The 16,465-nt window shown below is 38.4% G+C and overlaps 1 protein-coding gene across 3 annotated transcripts in view; it reads left to right on the top strand.

Moving 5' to 3' along the window:
• HPSE2 (heparanase 2 (inactive)) overlaps window positions 1-16,465 on the top strand; it is a 768,592-nt gene that overhangs the window by 284,203 nt on the left and 467,924 nt on the right. The window lies entirely within an intron of this gene.

The following is a 16,465-nucleotide window of genomic DNA, read 5'->3' as shown; positions in this document are numbered from 1 at the left end:
TGTCTTTTATTATCTTGATGATGTCTTTCAATAAGCAAAATTTTTAAAGTTTGATAAAGTCTAACTTCTCAATTTGTTCTTTTATAGACTGTGCTTTTGGTGTTCTCTCTAGGGCTCATGGGCCAAATCTGGTCTGTTGCCTGCTCCTGGCTTTAACGTTTTTTTTGGAGCACAACTATGACTACTTGTTTATATATTAGCTATGACTGATTTGAGCTACAACAGCAGGGTTGAATAATTAGAACAAAAACCACATGGTCCACAAAGTTTGTTTAATCCAAGACACAGAGGTTTTTCTCCGTGCTTTCTTGTACAAATTTTATGGTTTTAGATTTTACATTTAAGTGTATGATCCATGTGGAGTTGATGTTTTTTTAGTGGTAGAAAATATGGATTATGGATCAAAACTTGTTTTGCACATGGACCTATATTTCAGCAAAATTTGTTGAGAAGATTATCTTTTCTCCACTGAATTGCCTTTACATTTTTCTTTTTCTTTTTTTTTCCCAAAGATTTTATTTATTTATTTGACAGGGAGATCATGAGTAGGCAGAGAGGCAGTCAGAAAGAGAGGGGGAAGCAAGCTCCCTGATTAGCAGAGAGCCCAATATGGGGCTTGATCCCAGGACCCTGAGATCATGACCTGAGCTGAAGGCAGAGGCTTAACCCACTGAGCCACCCAGGCACCCCTACACTTTTCTTGAAATCAGCTTTCTTTATATGTTTTATTTCTGGGATCTCTATTATGTTCCATTTATCCATTTTTTAATCTTTATATCAATGGCATACAGTCTTGATTACATTTAGCTTTATAGTAAGTCAGGAGATATTAATCCTCTATTTTGTTCTTTTCTTTTTTCTCTTTGTCAAATTTATTTTAATTTTAATTCCTGTACAGTTAACATACAGTGTTATATTAGTTTTGGGTGTATAATATAGTGATTCAACAATTCCATATAGCATCCAGAGCTCGTCATGACAAGTGTACTCCTTAATTCTCATCACCTATTTCACCCATCCTCCCCATCTACCTCCCCTCTGACAACCATCTGTATGTTCTTTTAAAAATTATTTAAGTATTATAGGTCCTTTGTATTTCCTCATTTCTATTATTTTTTTCTTCATTTCTATTTTAAAAAGAGAAGCCTATTGGTATTTTGATTGGAACTGCACTGAACTTATTGATAAATTTTTGAGAATTTGTATCAGAACAGTATTAAGTCTTCCAACCCATAAACATGGTATATTCTCCAGTTATTTAGGTATTTCATAATTCACGGTAATGTTTTATAATTTTCAGAGTATCAAAGCATGATATTAGCAGGAGATTGCTTATCAATGATTTTTATCAAACTGAAAATTTTCCTTCTATTCCTATTTTGCTGAGAGTGTTTATCATAAATGGGGGTTGAGTTTTGCCAATTTTTTTGCATATATTGAGATTATTTTATAGTTTTTCTTCTGGGTCTGTTGGTATGGTTAATTGCATTGATTCTTTCTTCAAATGTTCAAATAACCTTGTACCTGGGATAAACCTCATGAGAGCATGATGTATGAAGTATGCAAGTAAAACATACATATGATGTATGTTTTATATGCTGCTGGAATTTTCCTTATGGGAAATTTTTAAGTTACAAATCAGTATTTAATAGATATAGAGCTATGCAGATTTTCAGTTTCTTTTTGAGTCAGTTTTTTTTTAATTAATTTATTTATTTTTATTTGCTTATTTACAGCATAACAGTGTTCATTGTTCTGGCATCACACCCAGTGCTCCATGCAGTATGTGCCCTCCCTATTACCCACCACCTGGTTCCTCAACCTCCCACCACACCCCACCCCCTCCCGCCGCCCCTTCATAACCCTCTGGTTGTTTTTCAGAGTCCATAGTCTCTCATGGTTCATCTCCCCTTCCAGTTTCCCTCAACTCCCTCTCCTCTCCATCTCCCCATGTCCTCCATGTTATTTGTTATGCTCCACAAATAAGTGAGACCATATGATACTTGACTCTCTCTGCTTGACTTATTTCGCTCAGCATAATTTCTTCCAGTCCCGTCCATGTTGCTACAAAAGTTGGGTATTCGTCCTTTCTGATGGAGGCATAATACTCCATTGTGTATATGGACCACATCTTCCTTATCCATTCATCCGTTGAAGGGCATCTTGGTTCTTTCCACAGTTTGGCGACTATAGCCATTGCTGCAATAAACATTGGGGTACAAATGGCCCTTCTTTTCACTACATCTGTATCTTTGGGGTAAATACCCAGCAGTGCAATTGCAGGGTCATAGGGAAGCTCTATTTTTAATTTCTTCAGGAATCTCCACACTGTTCTCCAAAGTGGCTGCACTAACTTGCATTCCCACCAACAGTGTAAGAGGGTTCCCCTTTCTCCACATCCTCTCCAGCACACGTTGTTTCCTGTCTTGCTAATTTTGGCCATTCTAACTGGTGTCAGGTGGTATCTCAATGTTGTTTTAATTTGAATCTCCCTGATGGCTAGTGATGATGAACATTTTTTCATGTGTCTGATAGCCATTTGTATGTCTTCGTTGGAGAAGTGTCTATTCATATCTTCTGCCCATTTTTTGATATGATTATCTGTTTTGTGTGTGTTGAGTTTGAGAAGTTCTTTGTAGATCCTGGATATCAACCTTTTGTCTGTACTGTCATTTGCAAATATCTTCTCCCATTCCGTGGGTTGCCTCTTTGTTTTGTTGACTGTTTCCTTTGCTGTGCAGAAGCTTTTGATCTTGATGAAGTCCCAAAAGTTCATTTTTGCTTTTGTTTCCTTGGCCTTTGGAGACTTATCTTGAAAGAAGTTGCTGTGGCTGATATCGAAGAGGTTACTGCCTATGTTCTCCTCTAGGATTCTGATAGATTCCTGTCTCACGTTGAGGTCTTTTATCCATTTCGAGTTTATCTTTGTGTACGGTGTAAGAGAATGGTCGAGTTTCATTCTTCTACATATCGCTGTCCAGTTTTCCCAGCACCATTTATTGAAGAGACTGTCTTTTTTTCCATTGAATATTTTTTCCTGTTTTGTCGAAGATTATTTGACCATAGAGTTGAGGGTCCATATCTGGGCTCTCCACTCTGTTCCACTGGTCTATGTGTCTGTTTTTATGCCAGTACCACGCTGTCTTGGTGATCAGAGCTTTGTAGTAAAGCTTGAAATCGGGGTAACGTGATGCCGCCAGTTTTGTTTTTGTTTTTCAACATTTCCTTGGCAATTCGGGGTCTCTTCTGGCTCCATACAAATTTTAGGATTATTTGCTCCAGCTCCTTGAAAAATATTGGTGGAATTTTGATCAGAATGGCATTAAAAGTATAGATTGCTCTAGGCAGTATAGACATTTTAACAATGTTTATTCTTCCAATCCAAGAGCATGGAACAGTCTTCCATCTTTTTGTGTCTTCAATTTCTTTCATGAGTGTTCTGTAGTTCCTCGAGTACAGGTCCTTTACTTCTTTGGTTAGGTTTATGCCCAGGTATCTTATGGTTCTTGGTGCTATAGTAAATGGAATCGATTCTCTAATTTCCCTTTCTGTATTTTCATTGTTGGTGTATAAGAAAGCCACTGATTTCTGTACATTGACTTTGTATCCTGCCACGTTACTGAATTGCTGTATGAGTTCTAGTAGTTTGGGGGTGGAGTCTTTGGGGTTTTCCATATAAAGAATCATGTCATCTGCGAAGAGAGAGAGTTTGACTTCTTCCTTGCCAATTTGGATACCTTTTATTTCTCTTTGTTGTCTGATTGCCGTTGCTAGAACTTCTAATACTATGTTCTATTTTTTTTTTTTTGTTTGTTTTTTTTTTCTCATTTTATTTATTTTTTCAGCGTAACAGTATTCATTCTTTTTGCACAACACCCAGTGCTCCATGCAAAACGTGCCCTCCCCATTACCCACCACCTGTTCCCCCAACCTCCCACCCCTGACCCTTCAAAACCCTCAGGTTGCCCCAACCTCCCACCCCTGACCCTTCAAAACCCTCAGGTTGTTTTTCAGAGTCCATAGTCTCTTATGGTTCGCTTCCCCTCCCCAATGTCCATAGCCCGCTCCCCCTCCCCCAATCCCACCTCCCCGCAGCAACCCCCAGTTTGTTTTGTGAGATTAAGAGTCATTTATGGTTTGTCTCCCTCCCAATCCCATCTTGTTTCATTTATTCTTCTCCTATCTCCTACCCCCCCCATGTTGCTTCTCCATGTCCTCATATCAGGGAGATCATATGATAGTTGTCTTTCTCCGATTGACTTATTTCACTAAGCATGATACGCTCTAGTTCCATCCACGTCGTCGCAAATGGCAAGATTTCATTTCTTTTGATGGCTGCATAGTATTCCATTGTGTATATATACCACATCTTCTTTATCCATTCATCTGCTGATGGACATCTAGGTTCTTTCCATAGTCTGGCTATTGTAGACATTGCTGCTATAAACATTCGGGTACACGTGCCCCTTCGGATCACTATGTTTGTATCTTTAGGGTAAATACCCAGTAGTGCAATTGCTGGGTCATAGGGTAGTTCTATTTTCAACATTTTGAGGAACCTCCATGCTGTTTTCCAGAGTGGTTGCACCAGCTTGCATTCCCACCAACAGTGGAGGAGGGTTCCCCTTTCTCCGCATCCTCGCCAGCATCTGTCATTTCCTGACTTGTTCATTTTAGCCATTCTGACTGGTGTGAGGTGATATCTCATTGTGGTTTTGATTTGTATTTCCCTGATGGCGAGTGACGTGGAGCATTTTTTCATGTGTCTGTTGGCCATCTGGATGTCTTCTTTGCAGAAATGTCTGTTCATGTCCTCTGCCCATTTCTTGATTGGATTGTTTGTTCTTTGGGTGTTGAGTTTGCTAAGTTCCTTATAGATTTTGGATACTAGCCCTTTATCTGATATGTCATTTGCAAATATCTTCTCCCATTCTGTCAGTTGTCTTTTGGTTTTGTTAACTGTTTCCTTTGCTGTGCAAAAGCTTTTGATCTTGATGAAATCCCAACAGTTCATTTTTGCCCTTGCTTCCCTTGCCTTTGCCGTTGTTCCTAGGAAGATGTTGCTACGGCTGAGGTCAAAGAGGTTGCTGCCTGCATTCTCCTCAAGGATTTTGATGGATTCCTTTCTCACATTGAGGTCCTTCATCCATTTGGAGTCTATTTTTGTGTGTGGTGTAAGGAAGTGGTCCAATTTCATTTTTCTGCATGTGGCTGTCCAATTTTCCCAGCACCATTTATTGAAGAGGCTGTCTTTTTTCCATTGGACATTCTTTCCTGCTTTGTCGAAGATTAGTTGACCATAGAGTTGAGGGTCGATTTCTGAGCTCTCTATTCTGTTCCACTGATCTATGTGTCTGTTTTTGTGCCAGTACCATGCTGTCTTGATGATGACAGCTTTGTAATAGAGCTTGAAGTCCGGAATTGTAATGCCACCAACTTTGGCTTTGTTCTTCAATATTCCTTTGGCTATTCGAGGTCTTTTCTGGTTCCATATAAATTTGAGGATTATTTGTTCCATTTCTTTGAAAAAAATGGATGGTATTTTGATAGGGATTGCATTAAATGTGTAGATTGCTTTAGGTAGCATAGACATTTTCACAATATTTATTCTTCCAATCCAGGAGCATGGAACATTTTTCCATTTTTTTGTGTCTTCCTCAATTTCTTTCATGAGTACTTTATAATTTTCTGTGTATAGATTCTTAGTCTCTTTGGTTAGGTTTATTCCTAGGTATCTTATAGTTTTGGGTACAATTGTAAATGGGATTGACTCCTTAATTTCTCTTTCTTCAGTCTTGTTGTTGGTGTACAGAAATGCAACTGATTTCTGTGCATTGATTTTATATCCTGACACTTTACTGAATTCCTGAACAAGTTCTAGCAGTTTTGGAGTGGAGTCTTTTGGGTTTTCCACATATAGTATCATATCATCTGCGAAGAGTGATAGTTTGACTTCTTCTTTACCAATTTGGATGCCTTTAATTTCTTTTTGTTGTCTGATTGCTGAGGCTAGGACTTCTAGTACTATGTTGAATAGCAGTGGTGATAATGGACATCCCTGCCGTGTTCCTGACCTTAACGGAAAAGCTTTCAGATTTTCTCCATTGAGAATGATATTTGCGGTGGGTTTTTCATAGATGGCTTTGATAATATTGAGGTATGTGCCCTCTATCCCCACACTTTGAAGAGTTTTGATCAGGAAGGGATGCTGTACTTTGTCAAATGCTTTTTCAGCATCTATTGAGAGTATCATATGGTTCTTGTTCTTTCTTTTATTAATGTGTTCTATCACATTGATTGATTTGCGGATGTTGAACCAACCCTGCAGCCCTGGAATAAATCCCACTTGGTCGTGGTGAATAATCCTTTTAATGTACTGTTGAATCCTATTGGCTAGTATTTTGGCGAGAATTTTTGCGTCTGTGTTCATCAAGGATATTGGTCTGTAGTTCTCTTTTTTGGTGGGATCCTTGTCTGGTTTTGGGATCAAGGTGATGCTGGCCTCATAAAATGAGTTTGGAAGTTTTCCTTCCATTTCTATTTTTTGGAACAGTTTCAGGAGAATAGGAATGAGTTCTTCTTTAAATGTTTGGTAGAATTCCCCTGGGAAGCCGTCTGGCCCTGGGCTTTTGTTTGTTTGGAGATTTTTGATGACTGTTTCAATCTCCTTACTGGTTATGGGCCTGTTCAGGTTTTCTATTTCTTCCTGGTTCAGTTGTGGTAGTTTATATGTCTCTAGGAATGCATCCATTTCTTCCAGATTGTCCAATTTGTTGGCGTAAAGTTGCTCATAGTATGTTCTTATAATTGTCTGTATTTCTTTGGTGTTAGTTGTGATCTCTCCTCTTTCATTCATGATTTTATTGATTTGGGTCCTTTCTCTTTTCTTTTGGATGAGTCTGGCCAGGGGTTTATCAATCTTATTGATTCTTTCAAAGAACCAGCTCCTAGTTTCATTGATTTTTTCTATTGTTTTTTTGGTTTCTATTTCATTGATTTCTGCTCTGATCTTTATGATTTCTCTTCTCCTGCTGGGTTTAGGGTTTCTTTCTTGTTCTTTCTCCAGCTCCTTTACGTGTAGGGTTAGGTTGTGCACTTGAGACCTTTCTTGTTTCTTGAGAAAGGCTTGTACCGCTATATATTTTCCTCTCAGGACTGCCTTTGCTGTGTCCCACAGATTTTGAACTGTTGTGTTTTCATTATCATTTGTTTCCATGAATTTTTTCAATTCTTCTTTAATTTCCTGGTTAACCCATTCATTCTTTAGAAGGATGCTGTTTAGTCTCCATGTATTTGGGTTCTTTCCAGCTTTCCTCTTGTGATTGAGTTCTAGCTTCAGAGCATTGTGGTCTGAAAATATGCAGGGAATGATCCCAATCTTTTGATACCAGTTGAGACCTGATTTGTGACCCAGGATGTGATCTATTCTGGAGAAGGTTCCATGTGCACTAGAGAAGAATGTGTATTCTGTTGCTTTGGGATGGAATGTTCTGAATATATCTGTGATGTCCATCTGGTCCAGTGTGTCATTTAAGGCCTTTATTTCCTTGTTGATCTTTTGCTTGGATGATCTGTCCATTTCAGTGAGGGGAGTGTTCAAGTCCCCTACTATTATTGTATTATTATTGATGTGTTTCTTTGATTTTGTTATTAATTGGTTGATATAGTTGGCTGCTCCCACGTTAGGGGCATAGATATTTAAAATGGTTAGATCTTCTTGTTGGACAGACCCTTTGAGTAGGATATAGTGTCCTTCCTCATCTCTTATTATAGTCTTTGGCTTAAAATCTAATTGATCTGATATAAGGATTGCCACTCCAGCTTTCTTCTGATGCCCATTAGCATGGTAAATTGTTTTCCACCCCCTCACTTTAAATCTGGAGGTGTCTTCGCGTCTAAAATGAGTTTCTTGTAGGCAACATACTGATGGGTTTTGTTTTTTTATCCATTCTGATACCCTGTGTCTTTTGATTGGGGCATTTAGCCCATTAACATTCAGGGTAACTATTGAGAGATATGAATTTAGTGCCATTATTAGCCTGTAAGGTGACTGTTACTGTATATTGTCTCTGTACCTTTCTGATCTACTACTTTTAGGCTCTCTCTTTGCTTAGAGGACCCCTTTCAATATTTCCTGTAGAGCTGGTTTGGTGTTTGCAAATTCTTTCAGTTTTTGTTTGTCCTGGAAGCTTTTTATCTCTCCTTCTATTTTCAATGATAGCCTAGCTGGATAGAGTATTCTTGGCTGCATGTTTTTCTCGTTGAGTGCTCTGAATATATCATGCCAGCTCTTTCTGGCCTGCCAGGTCTCTGTGGATAAGTCTGCCGCCAATCTAATATTTTTACCATTGTATGTTACAGACTTCTTTTCTCGGGCTGCTTTCAGGATTTTCTCTTTGTCACTAAGACTTGTAAATTTTACTATTAGGTGACGGGGTGTGGATCTATTCTTGTTGACTTTGAGGGGGGTTCTCTGCATCTCCTGGATTTTGATGCTTGTTCCCTTTGCCATATTAGGGAAATTCTCTCCAATGATTCTCTCCAATAGACCTTCTGCTCCCCTCTCTGTTTCTTCTTCTTCTGGAATCCCAATTATTCTAATGTTGTTTCGTCTTATGGTGTCACTTATCTCTCGAATTCTCCCCTCATGGTCCAGTAGCTGTTTGTCCCTCTTTTGCTCGGCTTCCTTATTCTCTGTCATTTGGTCTTCTATATCACTAATTCTTTCTTCTGCCTCATTGATCCTAGCAGTGAGAGCCTCCATTTTTGATTGCACCTCATTAATAGCTTTTTTGATTTCAACTTGGTTAGATTTTAGTTCTTTAATTTCTCCAGAAAGGGCTTTAATATCTCCAGAGAGGGTTTCTCTAATATCTTCCATGCCTTTTTCGAGCCCGGCTAGAATGTTCAGAATCGTCATTCTGAACTCTTGATCTGACATATTACCCATGTCTGTGTTGATTAGGTCCCTAGCCTTCGGTACTGTCTCTTGTTCTTTTGTTTGTGGTGATTTTTTCCGCCTTGTCATTTTGTCCAGATAAGAGGATATGAAGGAGCAAATAAACTACTAAAAGGGTGGCAAAGACCCCGGAAAAATGCGCTGTAACCAAATGAGAAGAGACCCCAAATTGTGGGGGGGAGAAAGGGGATAAAACAGCTTCTGAAAAAAAAAGAAAAAAAAAAAAAAGAAAAGAATTTAAAAAATAAAACAAATAAAAAAATACAAAAAAGAAAGAAAAAGTATATATATTTAGATGAACTAGTCAAAAAATGTTAAAAAAGAAAAGGGTAAAAGTTTTAAAAAATTTAGCAGAAGAAGAAAAAAGAAAAAAGAAAAAAAAATTGAAAAAAGAAAAAAAAATTGAAAAAAGAAAAAAAAATTGAAGTAGCCGCAAGACTAAAGAATCATGGGGAGAAAGCCATGAGTTCCGTGCTTTGCTTTCTCCTCCTCTGGAATTGCTCTGCTGTCTTAGGAATTGAATCTGCTTTCTTCTTGATAGATGAACTTCGTCCTGGCTGGATATTTTGTTGATCTTCTGGGGGAGGGGCCTGTTGTAGTGACTCTCAAGTGTCTTTGCCCGAGGCGGGATTGCACCGCCCTTACCGGCGGCCAGACTAAGTAATCGGCTCGGGTTCGCTTTCGGGAGCTTCTGTTCCCTGAACGCTTTCCGTAGAGTTCCGGAGGACGGGAATGAAAATGGCGGCCTCCCAGTCTCCGGCCCGGAGGAGCCGAGAGCCTGGGGCCCCACTCCTCAGTGCGCCCCCAGAGGACAGCACCCAATCACTCCCGTATCCCCAGCCTCTAGCCGCGCTCGGAGCTCACCCAGCCCGCGACCAGTTCAAGGTAACCCCGAGCTGAGAGTTCAGTCCTCGGCTCTGTCTTGGCAGCCGGCTTCTCCGTTCTAATAGCTGCGAGCTCTCCAACACTCCGACACCCCCGATCCTTCTGTGACCCTGCGGGGCCTGGGGCCACGCTGGCCCCGCGTGGGCTTCACCCCGGTTTAGCCCCTGGAGCAATGTCCCTCAGTGGAACAGACTTTTAAAAGTCCTGATTTTGTGCTCCGTTCCTCCGCCGCTTGCCGGGAGCCGGCCCCTCCCCCCGCGGTCTATCTTCCCGTCGTTTTAGATTCACTTCTCCGCCAGTCCTACCTTTCAGAAAGTGGTTGATTTTCTGTTTCTAGAGTTGCTGTTCTTCTTCTCTTCGCTCTCCCGTTGGATTTGTAGGTGTTTGCAATGTTTAGATAAGCTATCGAGCTGATCTCCTGCTACCTGATGTAGTCTCAGGCTGCTACTTCTCCGCCATCTTGACTCCTCCCCCTCTAATACTATGTTGAACAAGAGTGGTGAGAGTGGGCATCCTTGTCGTGTTCCTGATCTCAACGGGAAGGCTGCAAGCTTTTTCCCATTGAGGATGATATTTGCTGTGGGTCTTTCATAGATAGATTTTATGAAGTTCAGGAATGTTCCCTCTATCCCTATACTTTGAAGCGTTTTCATCAGGAACGGATGCTGGATTTTGTCAAATGCTTTTTCTGCATCAATTGAGAGGACCATGTGGTTCTTCTCTCGTCTCTTATTGATGTGTTCTATCACACTGATTGATTTGCGAATGTTGAACCAACCTTGCAACCCAGGGATGAATCCCACCTGGTCATGGTGGATAATCTTTTTAATGTGCTGCTGGATCCTGTTTGCTAGGATCTTGTTGAGAATCTTTGCATCCATATTTTTTGAGTCAGTTTTGACAGTTTGTGCTTTTCAAGGAATCTTTCATTTAATCTAAATTGTCAAATCATCAAATTAATTGGCATGTAGTTGTTCATAATATTCCCTTATTATCTTTTTAATATATCTAAGGTCTCTAGTGATGACTCTTTTTTGTTCCTGATGTTGGTAACATGTGTTTTCATTCTTTTTCATGATCAGCCTAATTTAAAGTTTATTTATTTATATTTTCAATGAACCAGATTTGATTTATTTAATGTTTTCTATTTTAAAAATCTTTTTTAAAAATTTCATTTACTTCTGTTCTTATTTTGATTTATATCTTCCTATCTACTTATAGTTTAACTTACATTTTCTTTTTATCACCTTAAGATGGAACTTGTATCATTGAAATCTTTCTTTTTTTTTTCTGATAGAAGCCTTTAAAGCTATAAATTTTCCCTTTAAGAATTACTTTATATGCCTTCCACAGATTTTGAGATGTTTTGTTTTCTTTTTCATTCAGTAAAAAAAGTGTTTTATAATTTTCCTTGTCTTTTTTTGTTTTACCCATGGATTATTTAGAAGCATGTTGTTTAATTTTCATTTATTTTTGGGAACTTCCCAGATATTATATTATTGCGTATATAAAAGCTTAATATGAATTACAATCAGAATCTCAGCAAGATTTTTTGTAGATATAGACAAGATTATTTTCTAAAATTTCCATGGAAAGGCAAAGGATCTAGGATTGTTTAAACCTTTCTGCAAAGAAGAATAAAATGAGGGGAACAGTTTACATAATTTTAGGGTTTATTATATCACTATTAGTCCTCAAGAATGTGTATTATTGACAAAAGGATAGACACATTGATCAATGTGATATAATAATTTGCCCAGAAATAGACTCACATAAATATACCCAACTGATTTTCCTTTTCTTTTGAACAAAGTTTAGACTTATAAATAAAGCTGCAAAAATAATACAGAGAATTTTGAATAGCCCTCACCTTACCAGCAACTTACCCTAATGTTAGCATTTTATATTACCATGGTACAATGATCAAAACCAGGGGAGATGAACCATGAGAGACTATGGACTCTGAAAAACAACCAGAGGATTTTGATGGGGCGGAGGGTGGGAGGTTGAGGAACCATGTGGTGGGTAATAGGGTACGTACTGCATGGAGCACTGGGTGTGGTGCAAAAACAATGAATACTGTTTCGCTGAAAATAAATTAAAAAAAAAAGGAAATCAACATTTGTACAATTCATATTTCACCAATATTTCCATTAACTTTATTTTTCTGTTTCAGGATCTTATTCTGGACCCAATATTACATGTAATTATTAATTTATATTCATGTCCCCTACTATGTAAAATCTAAATCTGACTTTCATGGCCTGAACACTTTAAATTTCCTTAAAACTTTCCTAACAGTTTTAGAATTACAGAAAAATTGACAGTTCCCATATCCACCTACTTTCCCTTATTAGTAGTATGATGATGATCATCATCATTCACATGGATCATTCTAGCCGCCTGGCCTTGTTCATTCCTTACATTAGAATGGTACCTTTGTTACAGTTAATGAACCAATACTAATAAACTACTTTTATATAAAGTCCATGTGTTATTCAGATTTCCACTTAGTGTTTTTGTTTGTTTGGTTTTTTGTTTGTTTGTTTGTTTTATTTTGTTTTTTTTTTTTGGCAGACAGAGATCACAAATAGGCAGAGAGGCAGGCAGAGAGAGAGGAGGGGGGAAGCAGGCTCCCTGCTGAGCAGAGAGCCTGATGTGAGGCTGGATCCCACGACCCTTCGATCATGACCTGAGCTGAAGGCAGAGGCCTTAACCCACTGAGCCACCAAGGCACTCCCAGATTTCCTTAGTTTTTACCTAATGTCCTGTTTCTGTTCCAGAATCTTATCCAGGATACCATATTACATTTGGTTGTCATGTTTGCTTTAGCTCTTGACTATAAGTTTCTCAGATTTACTTTGTTTTGATAACCTCAACAGTGGTCAGGTATTTTGTAAAATGTCCCTCATTTGTATCTGTTTGGTTTTGTTTTCATGATTTGATTGGGGTTATGTGTTTTTGGACCACAAAAGTAAAGTGCCACTTTCTTCACAAAATATCAAAGGTATAAGTTATTAACATGACCTCTCACTGTTGTTGACCTTGATCACCTGGCCAAAGTGGTATTTGTCCAGTTTCTCCACTACAGACATACTACATCCCATGGCGCCCTCCCCTTTCTTCCTATGAAAGGAAGTCATTATTCACAACCCACGTTTAAGGAATAAGGAGTTATGCTCTACCTCCTAGAGGGTGGAATATCTATAAAAATTATTTGGAATTCTGAATGAGAGATCAGTCTCTTTTCCCCATTTATTTATTCAATCATTTACTTATATTAGTATGAGATGTTGGATATTTATTTTATACTTTGAGTTATAATCCACTACTACTGTATTTCATTGCTGAAATTTATCAGCTTTGGCCAGTGGGAAAGACTGAAAGCTCTTTCAGTTGGCTTTTGTATCCTTTGACATATCATTATCGGGTGTGTGTGTGTGTGTGTGTGTGTGTGTGTGTTTGGCACTTCCTTGCATTCTGGCACTATGAGTTACTCCAGGCTTATCTTGTGTATTTCCTGCTCCAGCCTAGAATCAGTCATTTCTCCAAGAAGCTGTCATTCCTTTTATTGAAGAATGGTATTAGAAACCATGATCTGGGTGCCTGGTGCACTCCTTGCTACTGGAGTGTTTTGCTTCTAGGACTTACCAACAACAGAATAAGGAAATATACATGGATATATGCATATACACATATCTATAGATATGTTCACATAATACACTGTATTTATATTAAGATAAACATAATAAAGATGTCCCCAATCTAATCCATAACCACATGATTTGTTGTAGCCTTCTCTCCTTGTTTATCTGTAACCTTTCATTCTGACAGAAATCTGCCTCACACCATCATCCATCCATTTAGGTACTGTTCAGTTCCGTTGTTTATCTATCATGGTGTCAGAATTATTAGCCCATATCCCCATGAGAACAACTTTATCAACTATGTTACAGTGTGTATGTATGGTTTCTTTTACCTTCAGTCTTACAGAGTCCACTCATTATTGAAGTTATGTAAAAGAGCACCCTTTCTCCTACTCCCTTCAGTGAGGTTGTTTCAGACATTTGTAATACAGTTAAATTATAGTCTCACATTCTGCATTTCATTCCTGGATTTTCTGACCTCCAAAATAGTTTCCTAAAATTTACATGAAATTTTCTAACATTTGTGCTAAGTTCTATGGGTTTTGTTAAATGGATAGACCTGTACCTACCATTACAGTATCATACAGAGTTTCATCATCTTAAAAGAGTCACCTGTGCTGTTCCTATTCAACCCACCCTCTCTTTCCCTGAGCAACCACAGATTTTTTTTACAATCTTGTTAGCTTTGCCTTTTCCAGAATGTCATATATTTGGAATCATATAGTACACAGCCTTTTCAGACTGACTTCTTTCACTTAGCGATATACATCTAAGCTGCATGCATGTTTTTTGCAACTTGATAATTTAATTCTTTTTATCACTGAATAATACCCCCCTGTATGAATGTACCATATTTGTTTGTACATTCACTTCTTGAAAGACATCTTGGTTGCTTCCAGTTTTGGGCAGTTATGCCAATTATTAATTAAGCTGCTATAAATATTCATATATTTTAGCCTGTTGACCTGGTGGAGTACATTGATTTTCAAGTGTTGAACTAGCCCACTTACTTGGGATAAATCTTACTTGGTCATGGTGTATATTTCTTTTTATGCAATGCTGCATCCATTTGCTAGGATGTTTTTGAGAAGTATTGCATCTATTTTTATGAGAGATAACGGTCTGTAGTTTTTCTTTTTGGTAATATCTTTATCTGGTTTTGATATTAAAGTACTGTAGCCACACAGAATGAGTTAGGAAGACTTTTCTGCTGTTTTCTGGGAGAGATTGGAGAATTGGTATCATTTCTTTCTAGACGTTTGGTAAAATTACCAGTGAAACCATTTGAGTCTGATGCTTTCTTTTTTTATTTTTATTTTAATTTAATTTTATTTATTTGACAGAGATCACAAGTAGACAAAGAGGCAGGCAGAGAGAGAGAGGAAGGGAAGCAGGCTCCCCGCTGAGCAGAGAGCCCGATGCGGGGCTCAATCCCAGGACCCTGACATCATGACCTGAGCTGAAGGCAGAGGCCTCAATCCACTGAGCCACTCAGGCACCCCTAATGCTTTCTTTTTTTAAAAGGTCATTAATACTCAGTTCCATTTATTTAACATATACTGGACTATTCAGATTATCTATCTTTCTTTGTGTAGGTTTGAGCAGTTTGTGTCCTCCAAGTAATTGGTCTATTTCACTTACATTATCAAATTTGTGGGCATAGAGTTTTACCTGGTGTTATTTTTCTATTACCTTTTTGATGTTCATTGGATTACTAGCAATTCCCCCTCTTTTCATTTTGCTATTAGTATTTTACATCTCATCTTTTTTTTTCTTAGTTAACTTGGCTAAAGTTTTATTAATTTATTGATCTTTTCAAAGAACATGCCTTTAGTTTCATTGTTTTTCCCTTTTGCTTTCCGAATTTCAATTTCATTGATTTTTTGTTCTGATTTTTTATTAATTATTTTCTTATGCCTGCTTTGGGCTTAAATTCTTCTTCCTATAATTTTTTAAAAAAGATTTATTAGAAAGAGAGAGAGCAAGGGAGAGCACAAGATAGAGGAGAGGAGCAGGCTCCTCACTGAGCTGGGAGCCCGAGGCAGGCTCAGTCTCAGGGTCCTAGGATCATGCAATTGAGCTGAAGGCATTTACTTAACCAACTGAGCCCATCAGGTGTCCTTCCTCTAATTGCTTAAGGTAGAAGCTTAGGTTATTGATTATAGCTAACCCTAACCTTTTTCTCTCCCCCCTCCTTTTTTTTTTTTTTTTTAAATATTTTATTAATTTGACAGAGAGAAATCACAAGTAGGCAGAGAGGCAGGCAGAGAGAGAGGAGGAAACAGGCTCCCCGCGGAGCAGAGAGCCCGATGTGGGGCTCGATCCCAGGATCCCGGGATCATGACCTGAGCCGAAGGCAGAGGCTTTAACCCACTGAGCCACCCAGGCGCCCCCCCCCCCTCCTTTTTTTAAGAATTTTACCCATTCAAGAGAGGGGTGGGGAGTGGGAAGAACAGAGGGAGAGGGACAAGCAGATTCTCAACTGACTGAGCCACACACGCTCCCCTTTTTTCTCTTTTCTAATACAGATAATTTAATGCTATAAATTTAATCTAAACAGTGCCTTTCTTCTATCATCATTTTCCCAGGTTTTAGACAACCAACCAAACTTATGATTAGAACTAGTCTCAGCTGCACAGTCTATTACATTGAATACAGAATGTCTGATAAATTCACCTATAGCTACAAATTAGCTATTTTTAAAAGTATCATTCTTTCTCCCTCAGAATATTAGCACCCTTAGCACCCTCAGAATATTTCTGCTTTATGTAATTTTCACACACATATAATTAGCAATTATTTTTGGTGTGCAAGCTTTCTTTTCCTTTGTTTGATGTTGCAGTTTGCTACCTGGAAATATGCTGGAATCTATAGTGGGCAATGAGAGATATTTAGATGGAACATGAGAAGAAGGAAATTACTTTGAAGAGACACAATATGTGAGTCTAAGCAGGTTAGGACTAGCCTTCTCTAC

Source organism: Meles meles, chromosome 13 (assembly GCF_922984935.1).
Source record: "Meles meles chromosome 13, mMelMel3.1 paternal haplotype, whole genome shotgun sequence".
NCBI lineage: Eukaryota > Metazoa > Chordata > Mammalia > Carnivora > Mustelidae > Meles > Meles meles.
Note: the sequence above shows the minus strand (reverse complement) of the source record. Positions and strands in the feature narration are given on the sequence as shown.